General features: G+C 42.5%; 1 long non-coding RNA gene across 2 annotated transcripts; it reads left to right on the forward strand.

Annotated features, from left to right (window-relative positions):
• The first annotated feature begins 152 nt into the window (after nucleotides 1-152).
• On the forward strand, nucleotides 153-6,499 carry LOC137222195 (uncharacterized). 2 transcript variants are annotated; one of them, XR_010942373.1, is made up of 3 exons: nucleotides 153-350; nucleotides 2,964-3,037; nucleotides 5,518-6,499. It is a non-coding gene; the product is annotated as an uncharacterized lncRNA (long non-coding RNA). The 2 variants fall into 2 exon arrangements; XR_010942372.1 differs by lacking the exon at nucleotides 153-350 and having other exon boundaries at nucleotides 358-3,037.
• Nucleotides 6,500-11,310: the final 4,811 nt, after the last annotated feature.

Raw genomic sequence — 11,310 nt, forward strand, 5'->3', positions numbered from 1 at the left:
TGAGACGCTAGGCCGCACGCCGCCCCCGCCGGCCGCCGGCCGCCGCCGCCCCCTCCTCTTCGGGCTGCCTGCGCGGCGCCGGGGCCCGCCCGCCGTTCCGCCGCGCTCACAGGCCCCGCTTGCCCGCGGGCACTGCCGGCAGCCGCCGCTGCCGCAGCCACCACTTCGGCTCTTCGGTTGCGGGAGAGCAGAACAAACAGCCCTACCGCCGCCGCCGCCGCCGCCGCCGCCGCCAGCGCACTGACGTCACCGCGCACGCTGCGCGCGCGGTCACCCGCTGTCGCCGCCCGGCGTGCGCGCCCGAGACCGTGCCCGGCGAGAGCGAGCTCAAGAGAGCTGGCGGCCGGGAGGTGAGTGGAGAAAGCCGGTGCTCAAGGCCAGCGGGAAGATGAGAACCCCCCACCCTCAGACCAAGGGTGGGGACTGAGGAGAGATCTTGCAGACCCGAGGGAGGGGAGCACGTCGTTGGACAGAAGGGACACCGCAGACCGAGGAAGGAGACACCTCAGAAGGAGGGGACCCCGCAGACCGAGAGGGGAGACGCTCAGACCGAGAGGGGTCCCCCCAGACCGAGGGAAGGGACCCCGCAGAACGAGGGTGGGGACCGCGCAGACCGAGTGGGGAGGCACTCAAACCGAGAGAGGGGACCCCGCAGACCAAGAGAGGAGACACCTCAGACTGAGTGAGGGGGTCGACCTATAGACTGAGGGACGGGACCGAGGGAGACTGAAAATTGGGCCTGAGGGAAAAGATCTGAAGGCAGAGGGAGACGTCCACAAATTTAAGAAGGGACTGATGATAGACCCTCAAAGAGAAGAGGGACAGTGAGGAGAGACTCCAAAGACTGATGGCAGAGGCGGAGAAGAGACACTGTCTGAGGGAGGCCGTGCTGAGAGGAGGCTGAAGGGTGTTGAAGGAGGCTGGAGTGGGGCGGTGCTGGAACATTAAGGGAGAGAGCTGCGATGGGGGCGCTGGTGTGAGGGAAAGGAGGTGAGAGGAGGCTGTTAGCAAGGCTGGGGAGGTATCTTTCTTGGTTGGCTGGCCAGCCACTGGGATCTAAAGACTGGAAGGTGCTGGACTTCGTGCCTAGGGCACTCTCCCTCCAGTTGTCCCCCAGCTGACCTCCTTCTCATCCTTAAGATTCAAACCACAAGCCAGCTCCATAAAACGAAGAGATTAGGCTTAGGTTGCTTACAGTTTAAAATGATAATCCTGTTAAATTTTTCAAATGGGAAACCATAACCTCCTTTCCCCTTTTGCCCTTATCGTCACTCTTTTAGCATTTTAAGTCCCATCTTTTAAAAATAGCAAGCTCAGTTATTCTAAAAAGTCCAGGTAATTAAAAAAATTCCTGATGGTCCCTTCTTTCAGAACATATTGATACACTAGGATAGCAGTCAAATAGTTTTGTCTCTATCATGGTTTGCTTGCTCTTCACTAAGGGCAATCATAAACTATTGATAGGTCCTGGGCAAACTAAAGACTTACTTTTACTCTTTATTTAATTTATTTATTTATGGCTGCGTTGGGTCCTTGTTGCTGCGCGCGGGCTTTCTCTAGTTGCTGCGAGCGGGGGCTGCTCTTCATTGTGGTGCACGGGCTTCTCACTGCGGTGGCTTCTCTTGTTGCAGAGCACGGGCTCTAGGCACGTGGACTTCAGTAGTTGTGGCACGCGGGCTCAGTGGTTGTGGCTCCTGGGCTCTAGAGCGCAGGCTCAGTAGTTGTGCTGCACGGGCTTAGTTGCTTCTCGGCACGTGGGATCTTCCCGGACCAGGGATTGAACCCGTGTCCCCTGAATTGGCAGGCGGATTCTTAACCACTGCACCACCAGGGAAGTCCCAAGAAGGTATCATATAAAGCTGAGCTTACCCATAGTCGTTTTGTTGCATTATCTACTTAATTTATTGTTGTTGCTGAACATAAATGTTTTGGGAAGCATTTGGAGCTGCCAGTTTGCAAGTCACATAATAAAATCTTTTGTCACACTTCATTTTAGACAATGCCATAATACCTAGTTGATTTACTGGACCCAACTAAAGGGCTTTTGGCTATGGCTAGAAGTCAGATCCAACCTGAAGAGAATTTGCAAGCTGTAAAGGCAGTTCCAAAAGTTTTCTCCAAAAATCTTGTAGGACAACAATGACTCATTCTTTTTATCTTCCATAATGCATATCCTAACTCCTCACAGACAGCTCAAACTCAGAAAATGTTTATCCAGGGAATTCCCTGTCAGTCCAGTGGTTAGGACTCCAAGCTTTCACTGCCGAAGGCATGGGTTCAATCCCTGATGAAGGAACTACGATCCCACATGCCACGTGGCACGGCCAAAAAAAAAAAAAACAAAGAATAAAACATGAAGTACATATTTCTGACTTGTTTTAAATATATATTATTATTTTTAATGAAGTACTACATGAAATAATTTAAATTGAACAATACAAAAGAATATAGCAGAAAAAGTGTCCCCCTTCATTCTTCCCCTCCCCCACCAGAGTAATCACTGTTATCACTTTGATGTGTTTAGACCTGTGCTGTCTGATATGATAGCCACATGTGGCTATTGAATGCTTGAAATGTAGCTGGCCCAAGTTGAGATGTGCTTTAAGTGTGTGAAATACACATTGTACTTCAAAGATATAGTATGAAAAACATGTAAACTATCTCGCTATTAACTTTTTATATTGATTACATGTTGAAATAATTTTTTATACATTGAGTTAAATAAAATATATTATTAAATTTAATTTTACCTGTTTCTTTTTACATTTTTAACATGGCTACTAGAAAATATGAAATCACAGATATGGCTTACAATGTATTTCTGTTGGACAGCACTGGTCTAGACTTTTTAGTCTATGCAGCAGTATATCTACATATAGAAATAGTTGTGTTATAAAACAAAAGACATCATTCTGTACTTGTTAATTTGTAATATGCTTTTTTCATTTACTACATCTTGGAAGTCACTCCACATGACTACTTGGAGATCTGCCTAATTGGGAGATAACTTGGAGAGAATATACAGTATTGTTATCTGGTATGGATATATCATAATTTATTTTACTACTCTCCTATTATGTACATTTAATTCATTTCCAGTTTTTCCATCATAATAACCAGTATTACAGTGAGATTCTTCTGCATTTCTCATTTTCTTTTCATACTTGCCAGTATTTTTACAGGTTAAAAAAATTATATAGTGTTTTCTTGAAAGCAAGGGTAAATTTATATAGCGTGATCAGCTTTGGAAAAGCTGGAGGTGTTTGATTTGTTATGGCCTGAATCCATGCCCACTTTCCAGTGAGAACTTGCCCATGAAGTTACTATAAATTCTGGAATTTATAGTTAGGTTCTAGAGACGATGAGTAACCCAAGGTCACACATTTACACAGTTTAGAACTCATATCTCCTGACTCCATGAAGACTGCCTTCTCTAACCCAGAAATCGACATTTTTTGTTTGTTTGTTTTTTTGGCCTTGCCACTCAGCTTAAGGGATCCTAGTTCCCCAACCAGGGATAGAACCCGCGCCCCCCGCCATGGAAAGGCAGAGTCCCAACAACTGGACCACCAGAGAACTCCCAACAAATTTTGTCTGTAAAGAGCCAGGTAGTCAATATTTAGGTTTTGTGGGCCATACAGTCTCTATAACATTGCCAATCTTTGTCACTCTGTCATTGTAGTACAAAAGCAGCCATAATTAATGTGTAAATGAATGGGTGTGGCTGTGTTCCAATGAAACTTTATGGATACTAAAATTAGAATTTCATGTAAATTTCAGAATTCACAAAATATTGTTCTTTTGGGGTTTTTTTCCAACCTTTGAAAACTATAAAATCCATTCTTATCTGGAAGGCTGTGCAAAAACAGACAGCAGGCCAGATTTGTCCCATAGGCAGTAGTTTGCTGATCCCTGCTCTAGAACCTCAAGTGTAGAGAAATGGAAATTTCTTTACCATTATGCAGAAGTTATTCTGCTTACAACTTTTTTAAATTAATAGTTTTGGGGGAGCAGTTTTAGATTTACCTTAACATTGAGTAGAAAGTACAGAGTTCCCTTACACCCCCTCACTTCCCCCATCTTGCAGAGTGTGGTACATTGGTTAGAAATGATGGGCCAATAGTGATACGTTATTATTAACTAAAGTCCATAGTTTGCATTAGGGTTCACTTTTCGTGTTGTACATCCTATGGGTTTTGACAAATGTATGACACATATTGACCATTATGTTTGCCAATATTTAACTCATAAGCTAGCTAAGAACAAAAATAAGCTTCAGAATAAAGCACTACAATTCTGTCAGCCACAAATAGGTACAAGATGGCTGTAAGGGTCATTTTGGTTTCCACTACTTCATTAACATTTATTTTGCTGTGTTTTTGCTTAGTTTCAAAGTGTTTTACAAATATCATTCACTACCACACTTAAAATAATGAGAGTGCTGGAAGACCTAGTGTGAAGAGCCATACAATTGCAATTTTAAAAAGGCAGTGGTTTTTTTAAAAAAGTTTCAAAGTGGAAAGAAAATGCAAATGTTGCACATGGGATAAAAGTACTCAAGAGGAAGGAGTCAGGAAGTCAAAGAAGGAATGATAGTAGGAGCTCTTATATACTGCTCGGTTGGTTCAATCATTTTAGAATACAGGTTGGCCTTGTCTGGTGAAGTTGAAGCTCTGCATACTCTACGGCCCACTAATTCCATTCCACGGAAACTCTCAGTGACACACTTAAGAAAGTTCAGCATAGCGCTCTTCCTAACAGCCCACACTGAAAACAACCCAAATGTCCACCTACCTGGTAGAATGAATAGATGGTAGTATAATGAAAATGAACAAATCACAGCCACACACAACAACACAGATGAAACTTACATACATAATGGGAAAACCAAAGAAGCAAGGCATACATGATGATTCCATTTCTATGTTGATTTCTAAAACATAAAAATAGACTGAGATTTTTAGGGAAATAAAACTACAGTTTCCTGTTGCCTGAGGAGGTCTGAGCCAAGGATCCATCATCATGAAGTCCTCTGTGGAGTTAGGAGGACCGCTGCTTCTGCTTGTTTCTTTTATTTGGTTGTGTTCTGGGCAAGAGCCAGTGGAGGTGTGGGGACTATAAAGAAAGACAAGCAGGTAATTACCACTGGTTACTTGAGAGAGTGATCAGGAAGGGATGAGGAGAATGGTGTGGGTGGCCAATTTCAGAGGTACAGTGGTATTCTATTTCTTTTTAAAATTTATTTTCCAAATTGAAGACCTGGCATGGCCCTGCTGATTCGTGTGTGTGTGTGTGTGTGTGTGTGTGTGTGTGTGTGTGTGTGTGTGTGTGGTAAAAAACACAATGTGAGATCTACCCTCTTAAACTGTTAAGTGTACAGTACTATTAACTATAAGCACAGTGTTGTACAGCTGGTCTTTTTCATCTTACATGACTGGAAAGTATTCTGCTTCTTGACTGTGCATTCACTCTACTATATGTTTTATGCATATTTGTATTATATTTTAATTTTTTTAGGGATAAAAAAGAATGAATCATATAAACAAGGAAAACTGTGCCTAAGTGAAGAGAACTGAACAGAAAAGGCTAATGATGAAGTTGACATGGACAAACTTCTGACTGTATGGCCAGGAAATGAGCAGCATTGCAAGATACCTTCTACTTTAAGACTCACACAGAAGGCTGGCAATTTGAAAGCTTAGAGGCTAAGCATGGTGGAAAGTGTTCCTGATAAAATTTCGGTCATGAGCCACTAATGGTCCCAGGGATTCAAGCCCTTATGGAATCATCATGGCATCAAAATGAATGACAATGGGTCAAGTGAGGTTGCTCCAGCTGCTTAAAAAATTCTCTTCAGCATTTACCAAACAGAAAAGGTTTCTTGCCTTGACAGATCTTCACTATAGTTGAAACCAGCCTATTTTGGTGAAGGATGCTTGATAGAATTTATTTCAGCAAAGACTTCATGTGAGGGCTTCCCTGGTGGTGCAGTGGTTGAGAGTTCGCCTGCCGTTGCAGGGGACACGGGTTCGTGCCCCGGTCCGGGAAGATCCCACGTGCCGCGGAGTGGCTGTGGCTGGGCCCGTGAGCCATGGCTGCTGGGCCTGCGCGGCCGCTGGGCCTGTGCTCCGCAACGGGAGAGGCCGCAACAGTGAGAGGCCCGCGTACCGCAAAAAAAAAAAAAAGACTTCATGTGGGAATAACCTGCTCTCATTGGTGTAAGTACAAGTCAGGACTGAAAGCTTACATCTCTTTTACTCCTTTCATCTTCAAGACAAATGGGCTGAAGAAGCAGGTTCTTGGAATCTAATATGTTTATAAGAACAGCATCTGTATCTAGATTTATACTAGTGTTGTCTGGTAGCCAGCTTTCAAAAATGGCCCCCATTGATTACCCTTCTGTAATCTCCTCCCTTTGAGTGTGGTCCTGACCTAGTCACTTGTTGATAACAAAGAGATTATGGCAAAAAAAAAAAAAAAAAGATTATGGCAAAAGTGATGGGATGTCACTTTCATGATTAGGTTACAAAAGACTGACTCATCCAGCTGGACTCTCTTTTGCCTTCTCAGCTTGCACATTTTGAAGAAGCAAGCTGCCATGTAGGAGAGGCCCAAGGAACTGAATGAACGTAGCTTCTGGTTAATGCCAGTAAGGGACTAAAGCCCTCTATCCAACAGCTGCAAGGAACTTAGTTCTGCCAGCAAACACAACATTGAAAGTAGATCCTTCCATAATCAAGCCTTCAGATGAGACCACAGCCTTGGCCAACACTTTGATTGCAGCCTTGTAATTCCAGCTAAGCCACACCTGACTTCCAGAAATTGTGAAATAATAAGCATGCTTTAATTTTAAGACACTAAATTTTGGAGTACATTGTTATGTGGCAATAGATAACTAATAACATACATCCTGGGACCAAATATCCCCTTTCCCTAGGGAAGATATATTTCAGCCTTAGTGGGGTTGATGAATAGTGTGGCAAGCAAATTCTTCCTTCTCCCAAAATATCCCCTTTGTTCCTCTGGTTTTGCATCGTTAAAGTAGACAAAGTATATTTCAAATACTGGGGAATGTTGTGGTCTTAGTTCTTTTGAGGCGAACAGTATTGTCATTTAAATTATCTTCCAATCAGAAGGAATTAGGAACTTAGGTCTCTCTAAGGAGGCTATAGTTTTCCTTATGGGGACTATTGTAGTAAACAATTCACACGTTCTGTTACCCTGAAGTTAGTCATTGGCCCTTGGGGGTTACCTCTAGAGAGGAATTCTTTCAAAAATAATTTCATGGCAGCAAATAAGGGAAATTTATGATACACTTGTGAGTTCTCTATCTTCACTCCTATTTAGAGAAATGCTCCCAAATCTTTGTAGGCATCTAAGAAGCTAAAAATCCCCAGGCATTTCCCATGGGACAAGTTGAAGATCTGTCCTGAGTGGGTATCTGTGGGCAGGTTACTGAGCAAAGACTTGATACATGCATCCACAGTGCCTACGCCCTGCAGGCACTCTATACTCAATATGTTGACCTGTTACTCATAAAGTTAGATTCCCAAAAGAAAGTGTTATATACTTTATGTTCTTTATTTAAAGAATCCAGTTTAAATGGATTGGCCAAAATTAGAGTATCTACTGGAACAGAGACAAATGGTCTTCCACATAAACTTAAAGGAATTCAGTTAGGAGAATGATTACTAAGGATATAAGTAACTTTTTTTTTTTTTTTTTTTTTTGCGGTACGTGGGCCTCTCACTGTTGTGGCCTCTCCTGTTGTGGAGCACAGGCTCTGGACGCGCAGGCTCAGCGGCCATGGCTCACGGGCCTAGCTGCTCCACAGCATGTGGGATCTTCCCGAACCGGGGCACAAACCTGTGTCCCCTGTATCGGCAGGCGGACTCTCAACCACTGCGCCACCAGGGAAGCCCAACTTTTAAAAAAAAATGTTGGGAATTCCTGGCGGTCCAGTGGTTAGGGCTTGGCGCTTTCACTGCTGAGGGCCCGGGTTCGATCCCTGGTTGGGGAACTAAAATCCCACAAGCCATGTGGCACAGCCAAAAAAAGTTACAAAGATGCCAACACTGTAGTGGGAGTTCTAGCCAGAGCGATCAGGCAATAAAAAGATATAAAGGCATTCATATAGGAAAGGAAGAAGTAAAACAATCTCTATTCACAGATGACATGATCTTATACATGAGAACTACAAAAGAATGGACCGAAAAAACCTTTCAGGGCTATTAAGCAAATTCAGCAAAGTTGCGGAATACAAGATCACACAAAAATCAGTTGTATTTCTATACACTAGCAATGAACAATCCAAAAATGAAATTAGAAAACAATTCCAGGGAGTTCCCTGGTGGTTCCGTGGTTAGGACTTGGTGCTTTCACTGCTGTGGCCCTGGGTAAAATATACAGAAAGAAAATTCCATTTACAATTGCATCAAAAGAATACTTACGAATACATTTGACAAAGTAAGTGCAGAAGTTATACCCTGAAAACTACAACACTGCTTAAACAAGTTAAAGAATAATTAAATAGTGGAGGGAGTTTCCTGTTTGTGGGGCAATGGCTAAGATTCCACGCTCCCAATGCAGGGGGCCCAGGTTCAATCCCTGGTCGAGGAACTAGATCCCGCATGCATGCTGCAACTAAGAGTTTGCATGCCACAACTAAGGAGCCCACCTGCCACAACTAAGACCTGGTGCAATCGAATTAATTAAAAAAAAAGAAATAGTGGAAAGACATCCATGCTCATGAATTGGAAACCTTAATATTTTTAAAACGGCAGTACTCTCCAAATTGATCTATAGATTCAACATAATTCCTACCAGAATATCAGCTGACTTCTTTGTAGAAAATAATATAACCCTAAAATTAATATGGAAATTCAAGGGACCCAGAATAACCAAAACAGTCTTGAAAAAGAGGAAGAAAATTGGAACATTCACACTTCCCGATTCCAAATCTTACTATAAATCTACTGTGTGGTATTGGCATAAGGATAGATATATAGAGCAAAAGAATAGAATTGGGAGTACAGAAATAAACCCATGTAGCTATGGGCAACTGACTTTTGACAAAGGTGCCAAGACCATTCAATGGGGAAAGACTTGTCTCTTTGACAAATGGTGCTGAGACAACTGGGTAATCACATGGAATAGAATGACGTTCAACCCTTACTTCACACCATATACAAAATTTAACTCAAAATAGACCATAGACCTAAATATAAGGGCTAAAACCATAAAACTCTTAGAAGAAAACGTAGGGGTAAATCTTCACAGCTTTGGATTTGGCAATGATTTCTTACATACGGCATCCAAAGTACAAGCAACAGAGAAAAAAGATAAATTAGGACTGAAGCAAAAACAAAAAAATTTATTTTGCATCAAAGGGCACTATGAAGAGAGTGAAAAGACAGCCCACAGAATGGAAAACAATATTTGCAAATCATCTCTCTGATAAGTGTTTAGTATCCAGAACATATAAAGAAATCCTACAACTTAACGAGAAGACAGGGACTTCCCGGGCGGCGCAGTGGTTAAGAATCCGCCTGCCAATGCAGGGGACACGGGTTTGAGCCCTGGTCCGGGAAGATCCCACATGCTGCAGAGCAACTAAGCCCACATGCCACAACTACTGAGCCTGCACTCTAGAGCCAGTGAGCCACAACTACTGAGCCCACAAGCTACAACTACTGAAGCCCGCACGCCTAGAGCCCATGCTCTGCAACAAGAGAAGCCACCACAATGAGAAGCACGCGCATTGCAACTAAGAGTAACCCCCGCTTGCCACAACTAGAGAAAGCCCACGTGCAGCAATGAGGACCCAACCCAGCCAAAATTATTAATTAATTGATTTTAAAAAACAAAAAACCGCAATGAGGGAAGTCCCTGGCAGGCCAGTGGTTAGGACTCCACACTTTCAGGGCCATGGGCCCAGGCTCAATCCCTGGATGGGGGAACTAAGAGCCCACAAGCTGCGTGATGTTGCCAAAAGAAAAACAAAACAAAACGAAGGAAAAAAACCCCACAATGAGATAAGAGGTACTACTTCACACCTACTAAGATGGCTAGAATCAAACAAGAAGAAGAAGAAGAAAAGGAAAATAAACGTCGGTAAGGATGTGGAGAAATTGGAACTCTTGCAAATTGCTGATGGGAATGTAAAATGGTGCAGCTGTTGTGGAAGCATTTGGTGGTTCCTCAAAATTTTAAACATAAGAATTACCATATGACCCAATAATCTTACTCCTAGGTAAATACCCAAAAGAATTGAAAATAGGTACTCAGATACTTGTTCACGAATGTTCCTAGAAGCACTATTCATAATAGTCAGAAGGTAGAAACAACTCAAATGTCTATTATTGGATAACTGGATAAATAAATGTAGTAGTATATATATACAATGGAATATTCAGCCATATAAAGGAATGAAGTATTGATATAGGCTACAACATGGAGGAACCTCAAAAACATTATGCTTAGTGAAGAAGCCAGACTGAAAATGTCATGTGTAGGTTTCCTTTATATGAAACAACCAGAATTGATAAATCCAGAGACAGAAGGCAGATCAGTGGTTGTCAGGAGACTGGGGAGGAGGAGTGGAAAGTGACTATTGATGGGTAAGGAGTTTCCTTTAAGGGTGAGGGAAATGTCTTGGAACCAGTTATAGGTGATGGTTGCACAACTTTGTGAGTGTACCAAATGCCATGGCATTGTCTGCTTTAAAATGGTTAATGGCCCATTTTGTTACTTGAATTTTACCTCTTAGGAAAAAAACCCCCAAAACCATTGAGCTTAGAAACCACTTTTTCAGTAGTGCCAAGTATTTATTATCTCACTTAATTCTGATAACCAACTCTGTGAGAATGGATAGATTGCCCCCTACCCCACCATATTCATATTGTCCCCCAAACTGAACTGAATTCCTATTTCATATATATATATATATATATATATATATATATATATAAAGTATATGCTCAACCACATAGTGTTTTTGAGAGGAGGTACATACCAACTAAACCTCATAGGCCTCACAGTGTCCTTATACAAGATAAAGGAAGTGGCCCAATGCTAAAAGGCTCTTCTACTCTGTTAGTGCTAAAATTCTACTTCAACTCTACTGTGCCTGTCTAATCACCACCAGCTGCACTTCTGGTGAGCAAGGATCACTTTCAGCAGAAGTGATTTCTTTATGGTCCAAAGTCCAAGTGAAGAGGATTTACTAATACTGATTACGTACTCTTGAATGAGCACTTTGCTCATTACATTGTACTGTTTCCCCTTTAGCAACTGTAGTATTTCATAAAA

This window comes from Pseudorca crassidens, chromosome 3, assembly GCF_039906515.1.
Source record: "Pseudorca crassidens isolate mPseCra1 chromosome 3, mPseCra1.hap1, whole genome shotgun sequence".
Classification (NCBI taxonomy): domain Eukaryota; kingdom Metazoa; phylum Chordata; class Mammalia; order Artiodactyla; family Delphinidae; genus Pseudorca; species Pseudorca crassidens.